The sequence below is a fragment of the Pristiophorus japonicus genome, unplaced genomic scaffold, assembly GCF_044704955.1.
Source record: "Pristiophorus japonicus isolate sPriJap1 unplaced genomic scaffold, sPriJap1.hap1 HAP1_SCAFFOLD_201, whole genome shotgun sequence".
Taxonomy (NCBI): Eukaryota; Metazoa; Chordata; class Chondrichthyes; family Pristiophoridae; genus Pristiophorus; species Pristiophorus japonicus.
Genome location: NW_027251705.1, coordinates 392,946 through 412,825, shown reverse-complemented (window position 1 = coordinate 412,825; position 19,880 = coordinate 392,946). Strand labels below are relative to the sequence as shown.

The window sequence follows — 19,880 nt, the reverse complement described above, 5'->3', positions numbered from 1 at the left end:
GAATCCACGAGGTAAGGTGTTGTACTTGAACTGTAGTGACCTTAGTCCTTTATTGATAACTCCAGAGTGAGGCTCATACCTGGAGGCCTGCCTTTTATACTAGGCCAGGCACACCTGTACAGGTAACCTACAAGTCTCACACTGCTGTGCCCTCTGGTGGCACACCTTGTGATAGTAGCCATGTAAGATACATGATATTACTCTCCCCCAAGCCTTTAGTGCAAATCGCCTCTGCATTGACTGTGCTCTGAGCTTAGCTCTATCTGGTTTACCCTTGGTGGGTCATTTCAATCTTGGGTGAGTGGTTGGTGTTTCGTTGGCAGTAGAGTGCTGGTGGTTGCTGTTTGTGTGTGTTTGCTGACCACTACATTCTCTCCCCACCCCACATATAAGTTATGCCAGAGGCTCATTGCACTCATATACATTCAAGTCCAGAAAAACAAGTTTGCATTACATTTGTGGTTCAGTTGTGAGACAAGTACATTAAACTGGTGAGATACATTGTCGATACGTATTGGGGATCGGTAACCGGTGCGCAAGGACAAGCTAGTTCCAGAACTGCTGGATGGTGTCCAGTCAGTCTGGTGACGGCGCGGTGCCCAGTGCTGGCAGTGGGAACCCGGTTGGCTCAAGTTGCTTGCTCTCGGGGCTGTTGCCGTTGCTCCTAGCGTCGGGCAGGTTCACAGATGCCTGTGACCTCCCTGTCCTTTCTTTGTGCCCTGGGTCGCTGCTGCTCCCTGAGGAGCTATCGTCCAGCAGTGCACAGGGAACTGCTGACTCACTTGCCTGGGCGCTGTTTGGTTTGGGATCCTGGCTGGTCCTGATCCCCTTTGGGAGAACTGTTGCAGGTGACCCTTTGTTCCCGGGTATGGCCATGGGGTCTGGGGGCTGGGGGCTGCGCCTTAGCACAGTTTGCTCTTTTAGGCTCGTGGCGGTTGGTGCCATCGGGTGCCTGAGAGGCGGAGCCGATCAGGGGCAGGGTATCGATACTGGTGCCGTTGCCCTCCACTTGCTCTGCAGCTCGTGTGAATTGGCTGCTGAAGGCCACACTCCATGGTGCATAACTCTGGTCGCAGGGATGCAGGCCACAGCTTTGGGTAGCTCGCTGGACCTGGGTGCTCCCGATGGGTGTTTGCCCGCTGCATTGGCTGTATGCAGTTGAAATCCTACATCGCACAACGTTTCATTCCTTATTGTGAATACCCTGTAGCTCCGATCGTGATTGCGTGACTTTTCCTTGCTTGTTGTATGTACACAACTCTGATCATCAGTTACACATTTTACCTCTAACTCACAGTTTCTATTACATCGCTTGAGTGTGTGGAACTGTCCCTTTAAGTGTGGTGGGTTGCAGGCCTCCTTTAAGAGAGCCTTGCTTTCTTTACCCCAATCGTCTTCTCCGTTTGGTGCCACGTGTTGCTCCATCAGCGCTGCAACTTGTGGTCTGGCCGCCGCCATCTTTTTCTTCAGCGCATCACCTCGTGGTTCAGGCGCCATCTTTCCTCCATCCACGACGTCGACTACGATGATCCTCTTCTCCCCGGGTTCTGCCACCGAAGCTGGGAAATCGCCTTTGGATCCGATTTTCTTCCTCCGGAGTCCTGCCACTGGAGCTTGGAAGATGCATTTGGGTCGTCTCAGCTGGATCATCTCCACGCAGTCGTGCTGTGTGGTCTGTGCCTCGGGTGCTGTGCTGGTCTGCTCTCTGGTGCCGATCCAACCTCAGGTGAAGGCTTGTTTTGCCTCTGAGCACAGAGGACGTCGATCGCTGGAGGGGTGAAGTCTTCCCACTTACAATGGATCTTCTCCATCCACCTTCTTCTGAGTAGAGTTGGTCCATCACCTGCAACAATCCACAGAGGTAACTTATGCACCTCGCCATCATGGAGTACCTTTACATCCGCACTACCAATGACTGGGATAAGTTCATCGGTGTAGGTGCGCAGCTTTGCCTGAACCGGGACCAACTTGGGTCGTTTAGCTTGATTGTTCCACAGCCTCTCAAAGGCTTCTTGATTCATTACTGACTGGCTCTCTCCCATGTCCACTTCCATGAAGACTGGAACGGCAGCTGTCTCGACTTCCATCCTCAACAGGGAACATTCGGTGGTGCAGGTAAACACGCTATATACCTCATCGTGGGGCTGAGCTGCCTCTCTGCATATCGTTTCATAATCCGCGCTGGATTCATGGCCATCTGCAGACTTTTCATCGACACAGTGAGTCATATTTTTCTTACACATTCGCTGGAGGTGGTCCATTGTGCTGCAGCCTTTGCATACATCGTCATTAAACAGCACTGGTGAGCCCTGTGATTCCCTCCACAGCGCCAACATGGGGCTACTCGGTTAGCCCCCCTCAGCGGACTCTGAGTTAAGGGACTCGGGGGCCTGTTCTCTCTTCCTTCAGAAGGTTCACGTTCTACAGTCCAGCCTCCAAAAGGCACCACTCTGTGCACAGTACTTGCCGGGTTTGAGTCCTGAGGATGAGTCATCTGCCCAGAGCCGCAGGTCGAGGTCATGAATGCCTGGTTCACAGCGATGACCTTCTGCAGTGTGTGACTGTGGTATCCGCCGACAGCAGCTTATGAAGAAGGTCCTCATGGCCCGCAGCGCTTCGGTCAGGTGGTCGCCGAAATCACACGGTGCCACCAGTCTCCTGAGATCTGCAGCATATTTCACGATTTCCTGGCCTTCGGGCCGTTGGTGGGTGTAGAACCGGTGTCTGGCTGTGAGGATGCTCTCCTTGGGCTTGAGTTGCTCGGATCAGTGTTACGAGCTCCTCGTACGTCTTGGTCATTGTCTTCGCTGGTGCCAGCAAATCCCTGATGAGGCCATAGACGGTGGGCCCACAACTGGTTAGCGAGATAGCTTTGCGCTTGCCAGTCAGTGTGGCCGGGTTGTCTCCTGCCAGGTCGTTTGCTGTGAAGAAATGATCGAGCCTCTCCACAAAGGCGTCCCAATCATCACCATCGGTAAACTGTTGCAACGTACCCAGGGTAGTCATTTTTGCGTGAAAGTCCGTAATGTCGTTGCCAATTGTTATGTCCTGATAATGACTCCACGAGGTAATGTGTTGTAGTTGAACTGTAGTGACCTTAGTCCTTTATTGATAACTCCAGAGTGAGGATCACACCTGGTGGCCTTTTATACTAGGCCAGGCACACCTGTACAGGTAACATACAAATCTCCCATTGCTGTGCCCCCTGGTGGCACACCTTGTGATAGTACAAACAGTAGCCATGTAGGATACATGACAGTAATCTCACATAAAAACACATCATTAATAAAACTATTTCCCGACCAAAGGGCCCCGATTGCGGCAACACTCCAGTGGTGTCGTGTTCGAGCACTGCATCGAATACCTTGCGGGGGCACTAGCGGGAAAAGTCTTACCTTTTTGCAGCTTCAGCGGCCTGCACGCTGCAGAGCTCACCACTGGAATGTTACCTTTACAGCGGCTTCACCCCGCTGTTTTTGGCGGAAGTGAGCACCGCTCAAATCCCCACCCCTCCCCCCCTGCCCCCCAAGCTGAATAGGCTCGGGGAGGAAAATCATCCGACTGCGGCGGCTGATCGATTTTCGATCGGCCGCCCAAACCCCACGGTAGCCATCACTTTGGGGACGGTGAATTTCGTCCCCGATAACAACATTTCTCGACATTACATTCCATTTGCCATGTTCTTGCCCACTAACTTAACCTGTCTATAGCCCCTGGAAGCCTCTTTGCATCCTCCACACAATATGTTACATTTGGTTCCCTCATCAAAATCATTGATCGAGATTGTGAATAGCTGGGGCCCAAGCACTGTTCCTGACGGTACCCCACTAGTTACAGTCTGCCAAACCGAAAATGATTTGTTTATTCCTACTCTCTGTTTTCTGTCCATTAACCAATCTTCAATCCATGCTAGTATATTACCCCCAATCCCATGAGCCCTAATTTTGTTTAATAACCTCTTGTGTGGAACCTTATCGAATGCCTTCTGAAAATCCAAATACACCGCATCCACTGGTTCCTCGTTATCTATTCTGTTAGTTGCAACCTCAAAAAACTAATAGACTTGTCAAACATGATTTCCTGTTCTTAAATCCATGTTGCCTCTGCCCAATGTGATTGGTATTTTATTAAGTATCTTACATAAGCTTCCCTTTTTCACTTTATCCTACCCTGTATGCCCCTTGACATCCAGAGGGCTCTAGATTTGGGAGTTCCACCCTTTTTCTTTGCAGGAACATATTTGCTCTGAACCCTCACAACCTCCTCCTTGAATGCCTCCCACTGCTCTGATACCGATTTACCTTCAAGTAGCTGTTTCCAGTCCACTTTGGCTAAATCACATCTCAGCTTAATAAGATTGGCCTTTCCCTAATTAAAAACGTTTACTCCTGGTCTACCTCTGTCCTTTTCCATAACTACGCTAAATCTAACGGAATTTTGATCGCTACCATCAAAATGCTCTCCCACTGATACCCCTTCCAATTCCCCAGCTTCATTCCCTAAAACCAAGTCCAGAACCACCCACTCTCTCGTTGGGATTGTAACATACTGGCTAAAAAAACTTCTCTTGAATGCATGTTAAGAATTCTGTGCCATCTATACCTTTTACACTGATTCTATATCAGTAAATATTCGTTGAAATCCCCTACTATTGTTGCCCTATTAGTTGAAATCCCTTACTAATACTGCCCTATTGTTTTTGCTCTTCTCAGAAATGTGTCTGCATATTTGCTCTTCTATCTCTCTCTGACTATTTGGAGGTCTATAGTACACTCACAGGAGTGTGATTGTCCCTTTTTTATTTTTCCTTTCAACACAAATGGGCTCATTTGATGATCCTCCCAACATATCATACTTCCTCAAAGCTGTAATTGTTTCTTTAACCAATATTGCGACCCCCACCTACTTTTTTACACCCCTCTCTATATCGTCTGAAAACCCTGTAACCAGGAATGTTGAGCTGTCATTCCTACCCTCCTTTCAGCCATGTTTCAGTAATAACTACGATATCATCCACATGTCTATCTGTGCCCTCAGCTCATCTGCCTTATTTACTAGACTCCTTAAAGCACTGCCAAACCTCTTATATATTTTCTAGCCTTTATTTCCTCTGCCTTCCAAACTCACATACTAATTTACTGCCTCCCATTTCCAGCATGCATTCTCTCCCTTCTGAATCTATGCTCAGGTTCCCATCTTCCTGCCAAGCTAGTTTAAACCCTACGCAACAGCAGTAGCAAACCTCCCTGTGAGGATATTGCTTGCAGCACTGTTGAGGTGCAAACCGTCCGGCTTGTAAGGATCCCACCTCCCAAGAAGGTGGGACCTCAGGAATCTAAAGCCCTCCCTCCTGCACCATCTCTCCAGCTAGGTATTAATCTGTTCTATCCTCATATTTCTGTACTTTACAGATCTGCATTGTTTGCTGCATCCCAACCAATGGATCCCGTTCAAGCAAAAACTTTATTACTTTTCAACAAGTAAAAAAACTTGGAATGAAGCCCAGGAATCCTGTAAATCAATGGATGCCAATCTTGTTGTCATTAACAGCGCTGAGGAGCAGGTAGGATCTCTGTTTATTATATTCACTGGCTGTCAAATTTCAGTCTCATTTACAGCAGATTGTTTGCTACAGTTTTTACTGCTACATTATAAATAAGGGGCTGAAATTGCTGGGGGCTTGCGCTAGTAATGATGCATTCCTGGTGTGCGCTATTATTTTAACCTAAAGAATCCAGTAAATAATAGCACAACTGAGATTTGCCAACAGGTGCAATCCTACATAATTTGCTGAATCATTTGTGCCACACCATTGACAGATTTGCCTCAGCCGTTAAAGGTTTGTTGACGCCACTCAGGCCACTGTTGAAGGCAATGGCGATCACCAATTTGTTGGATTTATACCTGGATCTCTGTTCTGGTCCAATACTTCAAATACATTCCCATTTATCCCGTAATCTACAACAACCAATGCTACTGGGCTAAATCTTACCGTACATTTCCCTGTATTAGCTGCATCTGCCATTTCTCCTCCCACTGATCAAGCTTGTCAAGATATTTTTGAATTTGTGCGCATTGATATTCGTCATTTTCCTTCAAGTAATTTGGTATTGTCTGCAAATTTGGACACTTTGAACACAATTCCTTCCTCAAAATCATTTTGAAAAATTACAAACAACCGTGGCCCCAACACTGAACCCGCTGGCACTCCACTGGTAACTGGCTGTTGACCAGATACTTGCCCATCCTCTACTACTTGTTGTTGTCTACCCACCATTTGCCAATCCTTTTCGATACATTCCCATACATCCCATGGACTTGGACCTTATGTAGCAGCCTATTATAGAAACATAGAAATTAGGTGCAGGAGCAGGCAATTCGGCCCTTCGAGCCTGCACCGCCATTCAATAAGATCATGGCTGATCATTCACCTTAGTACCCCTTTCCTGCTTTCTCTGCATAGCCCTTGATCCCTTTAGCCATAAGGGCATATCTTATGTGTCAAAGGCATTTGTCAAATCTTAGTAGATAACATCCCTGGTCTCTCTTAGCTATTAGGTCTGCCATCCGCTAAAAGAATGCCAAGAAACTCGTCAAGCATAACATCCCACTCCTAACACCATGCTGACCATCTCGGATTGTATCCTGCCCCTCAAGATGCTCCCTTATATTATCACTCATAAAACTTTCAGACACTTTGCCAACAATGGAAGTAGGTCTTACCCTTAGGGTTCACGCTTCAGTCCATTGTTTGGAGATGGATGCCACTTTTGCTATTTCCCAGTCCTCTCGGATTTAGCTTGAATCCAACGAACTTTGAAAAAGACTCAGAAATGTGTGAGCCAATTTCCGTGTGCTAGACACATTGGCCCTGATATTAGCTCAGAGAAGGGTAGGGAATGGGGAGAAGGGGGTGCTGTTTTGTTCGGGAAACCAGGAAGATTGAGATTCCCCCAGGCTTTGTCAGATTTAATGACAAGGCCTGATTAACAGTTTTTGTCTCTGTTTCTTGGCTGCATCCAGCAAGATTGAGAGGCTGGCTGGCTGTTGGGTGAGAAGGCCTGTTGGGGACTGGAGAGGAGGGAGGGAGAGAGCATGTATCAGTGGCCGTGCATCGATCGGAGAGTCAAAGACATGGAGCGGTGGGGTGGGGGCAGAGACACATTGGCGGTGGGGAGGGGGGGAAGAGTGGAGATATATCTGTGGGTGGGTGTCAGGCAGGCATTGGGCAGGGTGTCCAGAGACACATCGGGGCTGGAGTGAGGGATCAGAAAGGCGGGGGGCTGGAGATCAAAGGCCGGAGGGGAGATTGCAGGCGGGTGGTGAGATTGGAAGGATCGGTTTGGTGGGAGATCGTGGCTGTGTGGGGGGTGTTCAATCGCGGGGTAAGTGGGGAGAAGTAGGTGAGCTGGATCCAGCAGGTAATTAAAAAGGCACTTGTAAGGCATTTACCTGCTGGATCCAGCAGTCCTCGCCTCCCTTTAGCTACCGCATTAAATTTTAAATGGAGATTAAATCTGAGGCACGCAGCCTCATTAAAATATCTAAATGACCAACATACCTCCCGGGAAGCTCTGTTCAACCCGGAAGTGGGCGGGTTTGAGGCGTGTTTGGTTCAAGTTTGAGATTTGTAACATTTTATCATTCCACCTGACCCAAACCCACCTGTTTTCGGGGGGTTAAAATTCCAAGAGATGCATAAAATACTCGGAGAACTAGCAATAATGATAATAAAGGATGGGATAAAGAAAATAGAGAGAATAGATCTTCGCTTGGAAAATCAAGATGTAGAATCACTTTGACTAGAGCAAAGAAACAATAAAGGGCAGAAAACATTGGTGGGAGTAGTTTATAGGCCCCTAACAGTAGGTGTAATGTCGGGCAGAGTATAAATCAGGACATTAGAGGTTCATGCAACAAGGTTCATACAGGAATCATGGGGGACTTTAATTTTGATATAGGCTTGGCAAATCAAATTTTCAGTAATACTACGGAGGATGAGTTCATGGATAGATTAGTATGTTGAGGAACCAACTAGGCATTTTAGTTATTTTCGTGTTTATTTTAGTAGATCTGGTATTATGCAATGGGACAGAGTAAATTAATACCCTTGCAGTAATGAGTGATCATACTATGATAGAATTTATAAAACACTGGTTCGGCTTCAGCTCAACTGGAGTATTGTGTCCAATTCTGAGCAACACACTTTACGAAGGTTGTGAAGGCCTTAGAGAGGGCGCAGAAAAGATTTACAAGAATCCAGGGATGACGGTCTTCAGTTACGTGGATAGCCTGGAGAAGCTGGGGTTGTTCTCCTTAGAGCAGCGAAGATTGAGAGATTTGATGGAGATGTTCAAAATCATGAGCGGTCTGGAGAGAGTAGATAGAGAGAAATTGCTCCCATTGGCAGAAGGTCGAGAACCAGAGGACACAGATTTAAGGTGACTGGCAAAAGAACCAAAGGCGACATAAGAAAAACCTTTTTTCACAGCAAGTGGTTGGGCTCTGGAAAGAACTGCCTGAAAGGGTGGAAGAAGCAGACTCAATCGTGGCTCTCAAAATGGAGTTGGGTAAGTACCTGAAAGAAAAAGATTTGCAGGGCTATGGGGAAAGGACAAGGGAGGTACTTTTGTAGAGAGCAGCCTTCTTGCGTACTGTAACCATTCTATGACTCCTTTTATTGTGTTCCTAACACAGATGAGACTGCACACAGTGAGGTAAAAGTAACAGTGACCTCAGTCTTTATTAAGACACTCCAGAGTGAGGAACAGGCCTTAGGGGCTGGCTTATATACAGTGCTCCCAAGGGATGCTGGGATCCCTCGGGACTTCAGGGGATGCACTCCCTGATGGCGGAACATGGGAGTGCATGCTTTACAGATACACAACATCACTCCCTGGCAAAGTCAAAGTGAAAACTATTTACAAGGTGAGGTGGTCGGGAGCCTTTCTTTCCCTGGTGGACCACCTCGGTACAAATGTCTGTTCTGGTGTGTTGGCTGTGCCCTCGCTGGGCTGACATGTTGTTGGCCCTGCAGGGCTGCTGGGTGAGCCTGGCCTTGCTGGGCTATTGGGCGTGATGGCTTTGATTTCCTGGTCCGGGGTGGTGTCGTTGATCCTTTGGGTGTGTGTTGTGGGCTCGAAAAAGGTGGTGTCTGCTGTCGGTTGTTCAGGGCAGTCTGTGAACCGCAGCCTCATTTGGTCCAGGTGCTTTCTGCAAATTTGTCCATTGTCTAGTTTGACGACAAACACCCTACTCCCTTCTTTAGCTATCACCGTGCCCGCGATCCACTTGGGACCATGTCCATAGTTTAGCACATACATAGGGTCATTCAGATCAATTTCCCGTGACATTGGCATGACCATCGTTTACATTTTGTTGCTGCCGCCTGCTCTCTACCTGATCATGCAGGTTGGGGTGAACCAGCGAGAGTCTGGTTTTAAGTGTCCTTTTCATGAGTAGCTCAGCCGGCGGCACCCCTGTGAGCAAGTGGGGTCTCGTGCGGAAGCTGAGCAGTACTCGGGACAGGCGGGTTTGGAGTGCGCCTTCTGTGACTCGTTTGAGGCTCTGTTTGATGGTTTCTACTGCCCACTCTGCCTGCCCATTGGAGGCTGATTTAAACGGGGCAGAGGTGACATAGAAACATAGAAAATAGGTGCAGGAGTAGGCCATTCCGCCCTTCGAGCCTGCACCGCCATTCAATGAGTTCATGGCTGAACATGCAACTTCAGTACCCCATTCTCGCTTTCTCACCATACCCCTTGATCCCCCGAGTAGTAAGGACTACATCTAACTCCTTTTTAAATATATTTAGTGAATTGGCCTCAACAACTTTCTGTGGTAGAGAATTCCACAGGTTCACCACTCTCTGGGTGAAGAAGTTTCTCCTCATCTCAGTCCTAAATGGCTTACCCCTTATCCTTAAACTGTGACCCCTGGTTCTGGACTTCCCCAACATTGGGAACATTCTTCCTGCATCTAACCTGTCTAAACCCGTCAGAATTTTAAACATTTCTGAGATCCCCTCTCATTCTTCTGAACTCCAGTGAATACAAGCCCAGTTGATCCAGTCTTTCTTGATATGTCAGTCCCGCCATCCCGGGAATCAGTCTGGTGAACCTTCGCTGTACTCCCTCAATAGCAAGAATGTCCTTCCTCAAATTATGAGACCAAAACTGTACACAATACTCCAGGTGTGGCCTCACCAAGGCCCTGTACAACTGCAGCAACACCTCCCTGCCCCTGTACTCAAATCCCTCGCTATGAAGGCCAACATGCCATTTGCTTTCTTAACCGCCTGCTGTACCTGCATGCCAACCTTCAATGACTGATGTACCATGACACCCAGGTCTCGTTGCACCTCCCCTTTACCTAATCTGTCACCATTCAGATAATAGTCTGTCTCTCTGTTTTTACCACCAAAGTGGATAACCTCACATTTATCCACATTATACTTCATCTGCCATGCATTTGCCCACTCACCTAACCTATCCAAGTCACTCTGCAGCCTAATAGCATCCTCCTCGCAGCTCACACTGCCACCCAACTTAGCGTCATCCGCAAATTTGGAGATACTACATTTAATCCTCTCGTCCAAATCATTAATGTACAGTGTAAACAGCTGGGGCCCCAGCACAGAACCCTGCGGTACCCCACTAGTCACTGCCTGCCATTCTGAAAAGTACTCATTTACTCCAACTCTTTGCTTCCTGTCTGACAACCAGTTCTCAATCCACGTCAGCACACTAGCCCCAATCCCATGTGCTTTAACTTTGCACATTAATCTCTTGTGTGGGACCTTGTCGAAAGCCTTCTGAAAGTCCAAATACACCACATCAACCGGTTCCCCCTTGTCCACTCTACTGGAAACATCCTCAAAAAATTCCAGAAGATTTGTCAAGCATGATTTCCCTTTCACAAATCCATGCTGACTTGGACCTATCATGTCACCTCTTTCCAAATGCGCTGCTATGGTATCCTTAATAATTGATTCCATCATTTTACCCACTACTGATGTTGGGCCTCGCACAACGAGATTGCTAATTAATCCTCTCTCATTACACAACACCCAGTCTAAGATGGACTCCCCCCTAGTTGGTTCCCCGACATATTGGTCTCGAAAACCATCCCTTATGCACTCCAGGAAATCCTCCTCCACCGTATTGTTTCTAGTTTGCTTAGCCCAATCTATATGCATATTAAAGTCACCCATGATAACTGCTGCACCTTTACTGCATGCACTCCTAATTTCCTGTTTGATGCCCTCCCCAACATCACTATTACTGTTTGGAAGTCTGTACAAATCTCCCACTAGCGTTTTCTGCTCCTTGGTATTCCGTAGCTCCACCCATACCGATTCCACATCATCCAAGCTAATGTTTTTCCTTACAATTGAATTAATTTTCTCTTTAACCAGCAACGCCACCTCGCCTCCTTTTCCTTTCTGTCTATCCTTCCTAAATATTGAATACCCCTGGATGTTGAGTTCCCATTCTTGGTCACCCTGGAGCCATGTCTCCGTGATGCCAACTACACCGTATCCGTGAACTGCTATCTGCACAGTTAATTCGTCCACCTTATTCCGAATACTCCTCGCATTGAGGCACAGAGCCTTCAGGCATGCCTTTTTAATGCACTTAGACCCCTTAGAATTTTGCTGCAAAGTGGCCCTTTTTGTTTTTTGCCTTGGGTTTCTCTGCCCTCCACTTTTACTCATCTCCTTTCTGTCTTTTGCTTCTGTCTCAATTTTGTTTCCCTCTGTCTCCCTGCATTGCTTCCCATCCCCCTGCCATATTAGTTTAACTCCTCCCCAACAGCACTAGCAAACACTCCTCCTAGGACATTGGTTCCAGTCCTGCCGAGGTGAAGACAGTCCGGTTTGTACTGCTCCCACATCCCCCAGAACCGGTTCCAATGCCCCAGGAATTTGAATCCCTCCCTGCTGCACCACTGCTCAAGCCACGTATTCATCTGAGCTATCCTGCGATTCCTACTCTGACTAGCACATGGCACTGTAGCAATCCCGAGATTACTGCTTTTGAGGTCCTACTTTTTAATTCAGCTCCTTAAATTCGTCTCGGAGGACCTCATCCCGTTTTTTACAATATCGTTGGTACCAATGTGCACCACGACAACTGGCTGTTCACCCTCCCTTTTCAGAATGTCCTGCACCCGCTCCGAGACATCCTTGACCCTTGCTCCAGGGAGGCAACATACCATCCTGGAGTCTCGGTTGCGGCCGCAGAAACGCCTATCTATTCCCCTTACAATTGAATCCCCTATCACTATCGCTCTCCCACTATTTTTCCTGCCCTCCTGTGCAGCAGAGCCACCCACGGTGCCATGAACTTGGCTGCTGCTGCCCTCCCCTGATGAGTCATCCCCCTCAACAGTACTCAAAGCGGTGTATCTGTTTTGCAGGGGGATGACCGCAGGGGATCCCTGCACTACCTTCCTTGCACTGCTCTTCCTGTTGGTCTTCCATTCCCTATCTGGTTATGGACCCTTTACCTGCGGTAAGACCAACTCACTAAATGTGCTATTCACATCATTCTCAGCATCGTGGATGCTCCAGAGTGATCCCATTGCGGGTCATGAATTCTTTAAATTCGACACTGGTGAAACATGGCCCGTTGTCACTGACCAGTATGTCAGGCAGGCCATGGGTGGCAAACAATGCCCTCAGGCTTTCAATGGTGGCAGTAGCGGTGCTTCCCGACATTATTTCACATTCAATCCATTTTGAAAAAGCAACCACCACCACCAGGAACATTTTACCGAGAAACGGGCCCGCATAGTTGACATGGATCCTCGACCATGGTCTGGAGGGCCAGGACCACAAACTTAGTGGTGCCTCTCTGGGCGCGTTGCTCAACTGAGCACACACGCTGCATTGCCGTACACAGGACTCTAAGTCAGAGTCGATACCAGGCTACCACAAGTGGGATCTGGCTATCGCTTTCATCATTATTATACCCGGGTGTGTGCTGTGGAGATCCGAGATGAACGTCTCCCTGGCCTTTTTGGGTAGCACTACGCGGTTACCCCACAACAGACAGTCTGCCTGAATGGACAGCTCGTCCTTTCACCGCTGGAACGGCTTGATTAGTCCTTGCATTTCAACGGGGATGCTGGCCCAGCTCCCATGCAGTACACAGTTTTTTAATCGGGACAGCAGAGGATCTTGGCTGTTCCAAGTCCTAATCTGGTGGCCCGTGACAGGTGATTTATCATTTTCAAATGCTTCCATGACCATCAACAAGTCTGCGGGCTGCGCCACCATCAACAAGTTTGCAGGCTGCGCCATTTCCACCCCTGTGGTGGGCAATGGTAGCCGACTGAGAGCATCCGCACAGTTCTCGGTGCCTGGCCTGTGGCGGATGATATAGTTATCCGCTGATAGCACGAGTGCCCACCTTTGTATGCAGGCTGAGGCATTAGTATTTATCCCCTTATTTTCAGCGAACAGGGATGTGAGGGGCTTGTGATCGGTTTCCAGCTCAAATTTGAGGCCAAACAGGTACTAATGCATTTTCTTTACCCCGAACACACACGCTAATGCCTTTCTCAATCATGCTGCAGGCCCTCTCGGCCTTAGACAAGCTCCTGGAGGCATAGGCGACAGGTTGCAACTTCCCCGCAACGTTAGCTTGTTGTAATACACACCCGACTCCGTAAGACGACGCATCACATGCTAGCACAAGTCTTTTACACGTGTTATACAATACAAGCAGCTTGTTGAAGCATAAAATGTTTCTGGCTTTCTCAAAAGCAATAACTTGGTTTTTTCCCCATACCCAGTTCTCACCTTTATGCAATAGCACAGGTAGTGGCTCTAAGAGGGTGCTTAACCCCAGTAGGAAGTTACCAAAATAGTTGAGGAGTCCCAGGAACGACCGCAGCTCCATGACGTTCTGTGGCCTGGGTGCATTCCTGATAGCCTCTGTCTTGGCGTCTGTGGGCCGAATGCCATCCACCACGATCTTTCTCCCCACAAACTCCACTTCTGTTGCCATGAAGGTGCATTTTGATCTCTTCAGCCGCAGCCCTACGCGATCCAGTTGCTGGAGGACCTCCTCCAGGTTTTGTAGGTGCTCGACGGTGTCCCGACCCATAACCAATATGACGTCCTGAAAAACCACAGTGCGTGGTACCGATTTGAGTAGGCTCTCCATGTTTCTCTGGAAGATCGCTGCAGTCGACCGAATTCCAAACGGCATCTGTTGGAGATGAACAGTCCCTTTTGCGTGTTGATGCAGGTGAGGCCCTTCGAAGACTCCTCCAGCTCCTGCGTCATGTAGGTCGAAGTCAGGTCGAGCTTGGTGAATGTCTTGCCTCCTGCCAGCGTCGCAAATAGGTCGGCTGCCTTAGGTAGTGGGTATTGGTCCTGTAGCGAGAAACGATTAATAGTTACTTTATAATCGCCGCAAATCCTGACCGTGCCATCACTTTTGAGTACTGGAACAATCGGGCTGGCCCACTTTCTGAATTCCACTGGGGAGATGATGCCCTCGCGTTGCAGCCTGTCCAGCTCGATTTCCACTCTTTCCCTTTGCATGTGAGGTACCGCTCGCGCCTTGTGGTGAATGGGTCGTGCCTCTGGGACCAAGTGGATCCGCACCTTCGCCCGGAAAAGTTTCCAATGCCTGGCTTAAAAAGGGAAGGAAATTTGTTAAGAACCTGGGTACATGAGGCCTCATCGACATGCGATAGCGCTCGGATGTCATCCCAGTTCCAGCGGATTTTGCCCAGCCAGCTCCTTCCAAGCAATGTGGGGCCATCACCCGGGACAACCCAGAGTGGCAGGTCGTGCACCGTGCCCTCGTAGGTGACCTTGACCATGGCGCTGTCCAGGACAGTGATGAGCTCTTTTGTGTATGTCCTCAGTTTCATGTGGATGGGGCTCAGGGCTGGTCTGAGTGCCTTGTTGCAACACAGTCTCTCAAACATCTTTTTACTCATGATCGATTGGCTAGCGCCAGAGTCCAGTTCCATGGCTACGGGTTTTACATTTTACATTTAGCATTATAGGTGGGCATTTCATCGAAAATGTGTGCACCCCGTGTACTTCAGCATCTGCCTCCTCACTGAGGCTCGAAATTGCTTTGATCCACCATGGATCGATCTTCCTCTGCCACATGGTGGTTAGCAGGTTTTGCAGAGCTTGCGGCATGAATAGGTTGAATGGAAGCCTCCACAACGCCAACAAGGTGTGAATTCCCTTGCATTCATCCTTTGTTGCGGACTCTGAGTCATCTGGGTCACCTGAGGCCTGCTGGCAGTTGCAGACTCGTGGTTTCTGCCCTGTACATTTCTGCTCGCAAACACAGTCCCAGTTAATTTATGAACATTGCTAGCACTTGTGTGCTGAGAGATTTGTTTGGTGTTATCACTAGTGGACATAAACGCCTGTGCTATCGCAATGGCTTTACTGAGGTTCGGTGTCTCCACAGTCAAAAGTTTTCGTAGGATGGTCTCGTGGCCAATGCCCAGTACAAAAAAGTCTCTGAGCATCTGCTCCAGGTAGCCATCAAACTCACATTGTCCTGTAAGTCACTTTAGCTCAGTGACGTAGCTCGCCACTTCCTGACCTTCAGACCACCGGCACGTGTAGAACCGATACCTCGCCATCAGCACGCTCTCCCTCGGGTTAAGATGCTCCCTAACTAGTGTACACAGCTCCTCATACAACTTATCTGTGGGTTTCAGCGGAGCCAGAAAATTCTTCATGAGGCTGTAGGTCGGTGCCCCGCAGACTATGAGGAGGACCGATCTCCTTTTTGCAGCGCTTCCTTTTCCGTCCAGCTCGTTGGCTACAAAGTACTGGTCTAGCTGTTCGACATAGGCTTCCAAGTCCTCACCCTCCGAGAACTTCTCCAGGATGCCCACGGTTTGCTGCATCTTTGCGTTAGATTCGTATGCTCATCGCCAGTTATTGTGTTCCGAACACAGATGAGACTGCACATCGGGAGGTTAAAGTAACAGTGACCTCAGTCTTTATTAAGACACTCCAGAATGAGGAACAGGCCTTAGGGGCCGGCTTATATACAGTGCTCCCAAGGGATGCTGGGATCCTTTGGGACTTCAGGGGATGCGCTCCCTGGTGGCGAAACATGGGAGTGCATGCTTTACAGATACACAACACCTTTCTTCTTGTATTTTTAGTGGTGCAGCAAATATGAGGGAAAGGGGAAATCTTAATCTTGTCTCTATACATGAACAACAGACAGTTTGAAAACACAAAGGCAGAGAATGAAAACATCCAGGTCTAGGAAACAGGATAAACATTTGGCCAAAGCACTTACTGTGCTATAAATAAAACTGGTAGCACAAAGGCAAAGGCTGAAAGAGATAAGCTGGGTAAACGCCTAAAAGTGCGGCCTGGGCAAAACCTGCAAACTGCATATTGGTACTTACATAAGGTTGCATTATAGTATAAGAATAGAACCAGATTCCCTTTAACTTCAGAGTGTTCTTGAGGGTCAGGACCTGGTGGGCGGGAGCTGGTCGCTCCAGGACTTGTGTTGTTCTCTAGGGTCGGAGCGTGCTCTCAAGGTGGTCGGAGCCTGGGAACCAGGTTGTATTACTTGCATGTTATTTCCTATAAATGGAAGGTTAAATCAATCAGTGTAATAAAGCTTGTTATAAAAAATACTCATGCGTGAATCACACACAGAGTTATTGTCGCCGGACTAACAACCCTTTCTTGTGATGGTAACGACGAAGAAATCTGCTAACACAGCTACATTGTTATTTACCCGACAGGCATATTTACAATGCAGTATACTAGATGAACTTTGGATTGGACTCGATGACCGTGTTGAAGAAGGGAAGTGGCGCTGGGTGGATGGTACAGATTATGCTTCAACTGTCAAGTGAGTATGGGTTTGTATCACACAGTAAGGTCATTTTCACTTTCACTGCCTGGACAGTAATCTGACAGAGTGCATCGTCCAACATATTGAACCCACTCAAATTTTATCCCATTGCTTTCTGCCCTCCAGTTTTCTTTCTATCTCTGTGGCCATGTCCCCTTAATGCCATGTGCCATTATCTTCACCATGAATCCCTTATCCATAAATCTGTTCTGTGATACTTGATAAAAATGCTTTTGGAAATCTATAAAAACCTCATGTGCTGCATTTCCTTTTTCTCTCGTTATTTTTTCAAAGAATTTGATCGGTTTGGTCAAGCGTGACCTTCCTTTTAGAGGTCCATGGGATTGGCCCTGATTAACTCATGTTTCTCCCAGTGCTCAGTATTTCAGTTTACCAACTGAAGGGAGACTAACTGGACTATAATTCCCTGGTTTGTCCCAGTTCTCTATATTGTTTTAAAGAGAAGGGTCCCATTTCCCCCTCTCCACTCCTCTCGCACAATTCGCTGTTCATAGAACTTTCAAAAATTATAATCAGAGCTTTCAAAATTTCTGTTCCAGCTTCCCCAGGATCCTCGGGTTTCAGTAAGTTCTTTCGTACCATTACTTTTTGAATAATAATCTCCATTATCTGTCTTGCACCCTCCACTGCGGGTTGTACAATCCCAAAATTCATCCACCTTGAACACCCATGCATCGTCCTAATTTATTAACTCTGCCTCTCTCCCACTCACACCGTCCCCATCTCTCAGGAACCCAACCCAACACAGTCTATCCTCTCCCTCCCCCACACCATCTCCATCTCTCAGTAACCCAACCCCACACAGTCTATCCTCTCCCTCCCCCACACCATCTCCATCTCTCAGTAACCCAACCCCACACAGTCTATCCTCTCCCTCCCCCACACCATCTCCATCTCTCAGTAACCCAACCCCACACAGTCTATCCTCTCCCTCCCCCACACCATCTCCATCTCTCAGTAACCCAACCCCACACAGTCTATCCTCTCCCTCCCCCACACCATCTCCATCTCTCAGTAACCCAACCCCACACAGTCTATCCTCTCCCTCCCCCACACCATCTCCATCTCTCAGTAACCCAACCCCACACAGTCTATCCTCTCCCTCCCCCACACCATCTCCATCTCTCAGTAACCCAACCCCACACAGTCTATCCTCTCCCTCCCCCACACCATCTCCATCTCTCAGTAACCCAACCCCACACAGTCTATCCCCTCCCTCCCCCACACCATCTCCATCTCTCAGTAACCCAACTCCACACAGACTATCCTCTCCCTCCCCCACACCATCTCCATCTCTCAGTAACCCAACCCCACACAGTCTATCCTCTCCCTCCCCCACACCATCTCCATCTCTCAGTAACCCAACCCCACACAGTCTATCCTCTCCCTCCCCCACACCATCTCCATCTCTCAGTAACCCAACCCCACACAGTCTATCCTCTCCCTCCCCCACACCATCTCCATCTCTCAGTAACCCAACCCCACACAGTCTATCCTCTCCCTCCCCCACACCATCTCCATCTCTCAGTAACCCAACCCCACACAGTCTATCCTCTCCCTCCCCCACACCATCTCCATCTCTCAGTAACCCAACCCCACAGTCTATCCTCTCCCTCACTCACACCATCTCCATCTCTCAGTAACCCAACCCCACACTGTCTATCCTCTCTCTCCCTCACACTGTCTCCATCTCTCAGTAACCCAACCCCACACAGTCTATCCTCTCCCTCCCCCACACCATCTCCATCTCTCAGTAACCCAACCCCACACAGTCTATCCTCTCTCTCCCTCACACCACCTCCACCTCTCAGGAACCCAACCCCACACAGTCTATCCTCTCCCTCCCCCACACCATCTTCATCTCTCAGTAACCCAACCCCACACAGTCTATCCTCTCCCTCCCCCACACCATCTCCATCTCTCAGTAACCCAACCCCACACAGTCTATCCTCTCCCTCCCCCACACCATCTCCATCTCTCAGTAACCCAACCCCACACAGTCTATCCTCTCCCTCCCCCACACCATCTCCATCTCTCAGTAACCCAACCCCACGCAGTCTATCCTCTCCCTCCCCCACACCATCTCCATCTCTCAGTAACCCAACCCCACACAGTCTATCCTCTCCCTCCCTCACACCGTCTCCATCTCTCAGTAACCCAACCCCACACTGTCTATCCTCTCTCTCCCTCACACCACCTCCACCTCTCAGTAACCCAACCCCACACAGTCTATCCTCTCCCTCACTCACACCATCTCCATCTCTTAGTAACCCAACCCCACACTGTCTATCATCTCCCTCCCTCACACCGTCTCCATCTCTCAGTAACCAACTCCACACTGTCTATCCTCTCCCTCCCAATGTGCCTATAAAAAGCCTGTTACTGCCCTTCATGCTTTAGCTATTGTCTCTCGTACTCCCTCAGTCTTTCTAATCTCTATTGCAATAGCTTTCCTATATTCTCTATACTTGGCCCAACGGTCTTCATCATCTGCTTTGGGAATGCTCAATTCACCTTTTTAAGTTATACAGTTTGATAGAATCATATAGCACAGAAGGAGGACAATTTCTCTGCATCATCTCGAAGGCCTTGATATCCTCTCTAAAGTGCGGTGCGCAGAACTAGCATAGCCTCCTTGCTTTTGTACTCTGTTTATAAATCCAAGGATCACATTTGCTTTTTTAACAGCCTTATTAACTTGTCCTAGTACCTTCAAAGATTTGTGTACGTAAAATCCCAGATCTCGCTGGTCCTGCAATCCCCTTTAAAATTTCGTTTACACTATTCCATTTAGGACTGGAGAATGGCAAATGTTACACCTTTGTTCAAAAAGAGTATAAAGATAAACCCAGCAACTACAGGCCAGTCAGTTTAACCTCAGTGGTGGGGTAACTTAAAGAAACGATAATCCGGGACAAAATTTAACAGTCACTTGGACAAGTGTGGATTAATTAAGGAAAGCCAGCATGGATTTTTTTAAAG

At 48.3% G+C, this 19,880-nt stretch overlaps 1 long non-coding RNA gene across 1 annotated transcript in view; it reads left to right on the top strand.

The window, feature by feature from the left end:
* Window positions 1-19,880, top strand: part of LOC139244055 (uncharacterized) — a 52,912-nt gene that overhangs the window by 8,601 nt on the left and 24,431 nt on the right. Inside the window, exons 2-3 of the long non-coding RNA XR_011589852.1 lie at window positions 5,412-5,563; window positions 16,765-16,874. This is a non-coding gene — a long non-coding RNA (uncharacterized lncRNA). The remainder of the gene's footprint in view (window positions 1-5,411; window positions 5,564-16,764; window positions 16,875-19,880) is intronic.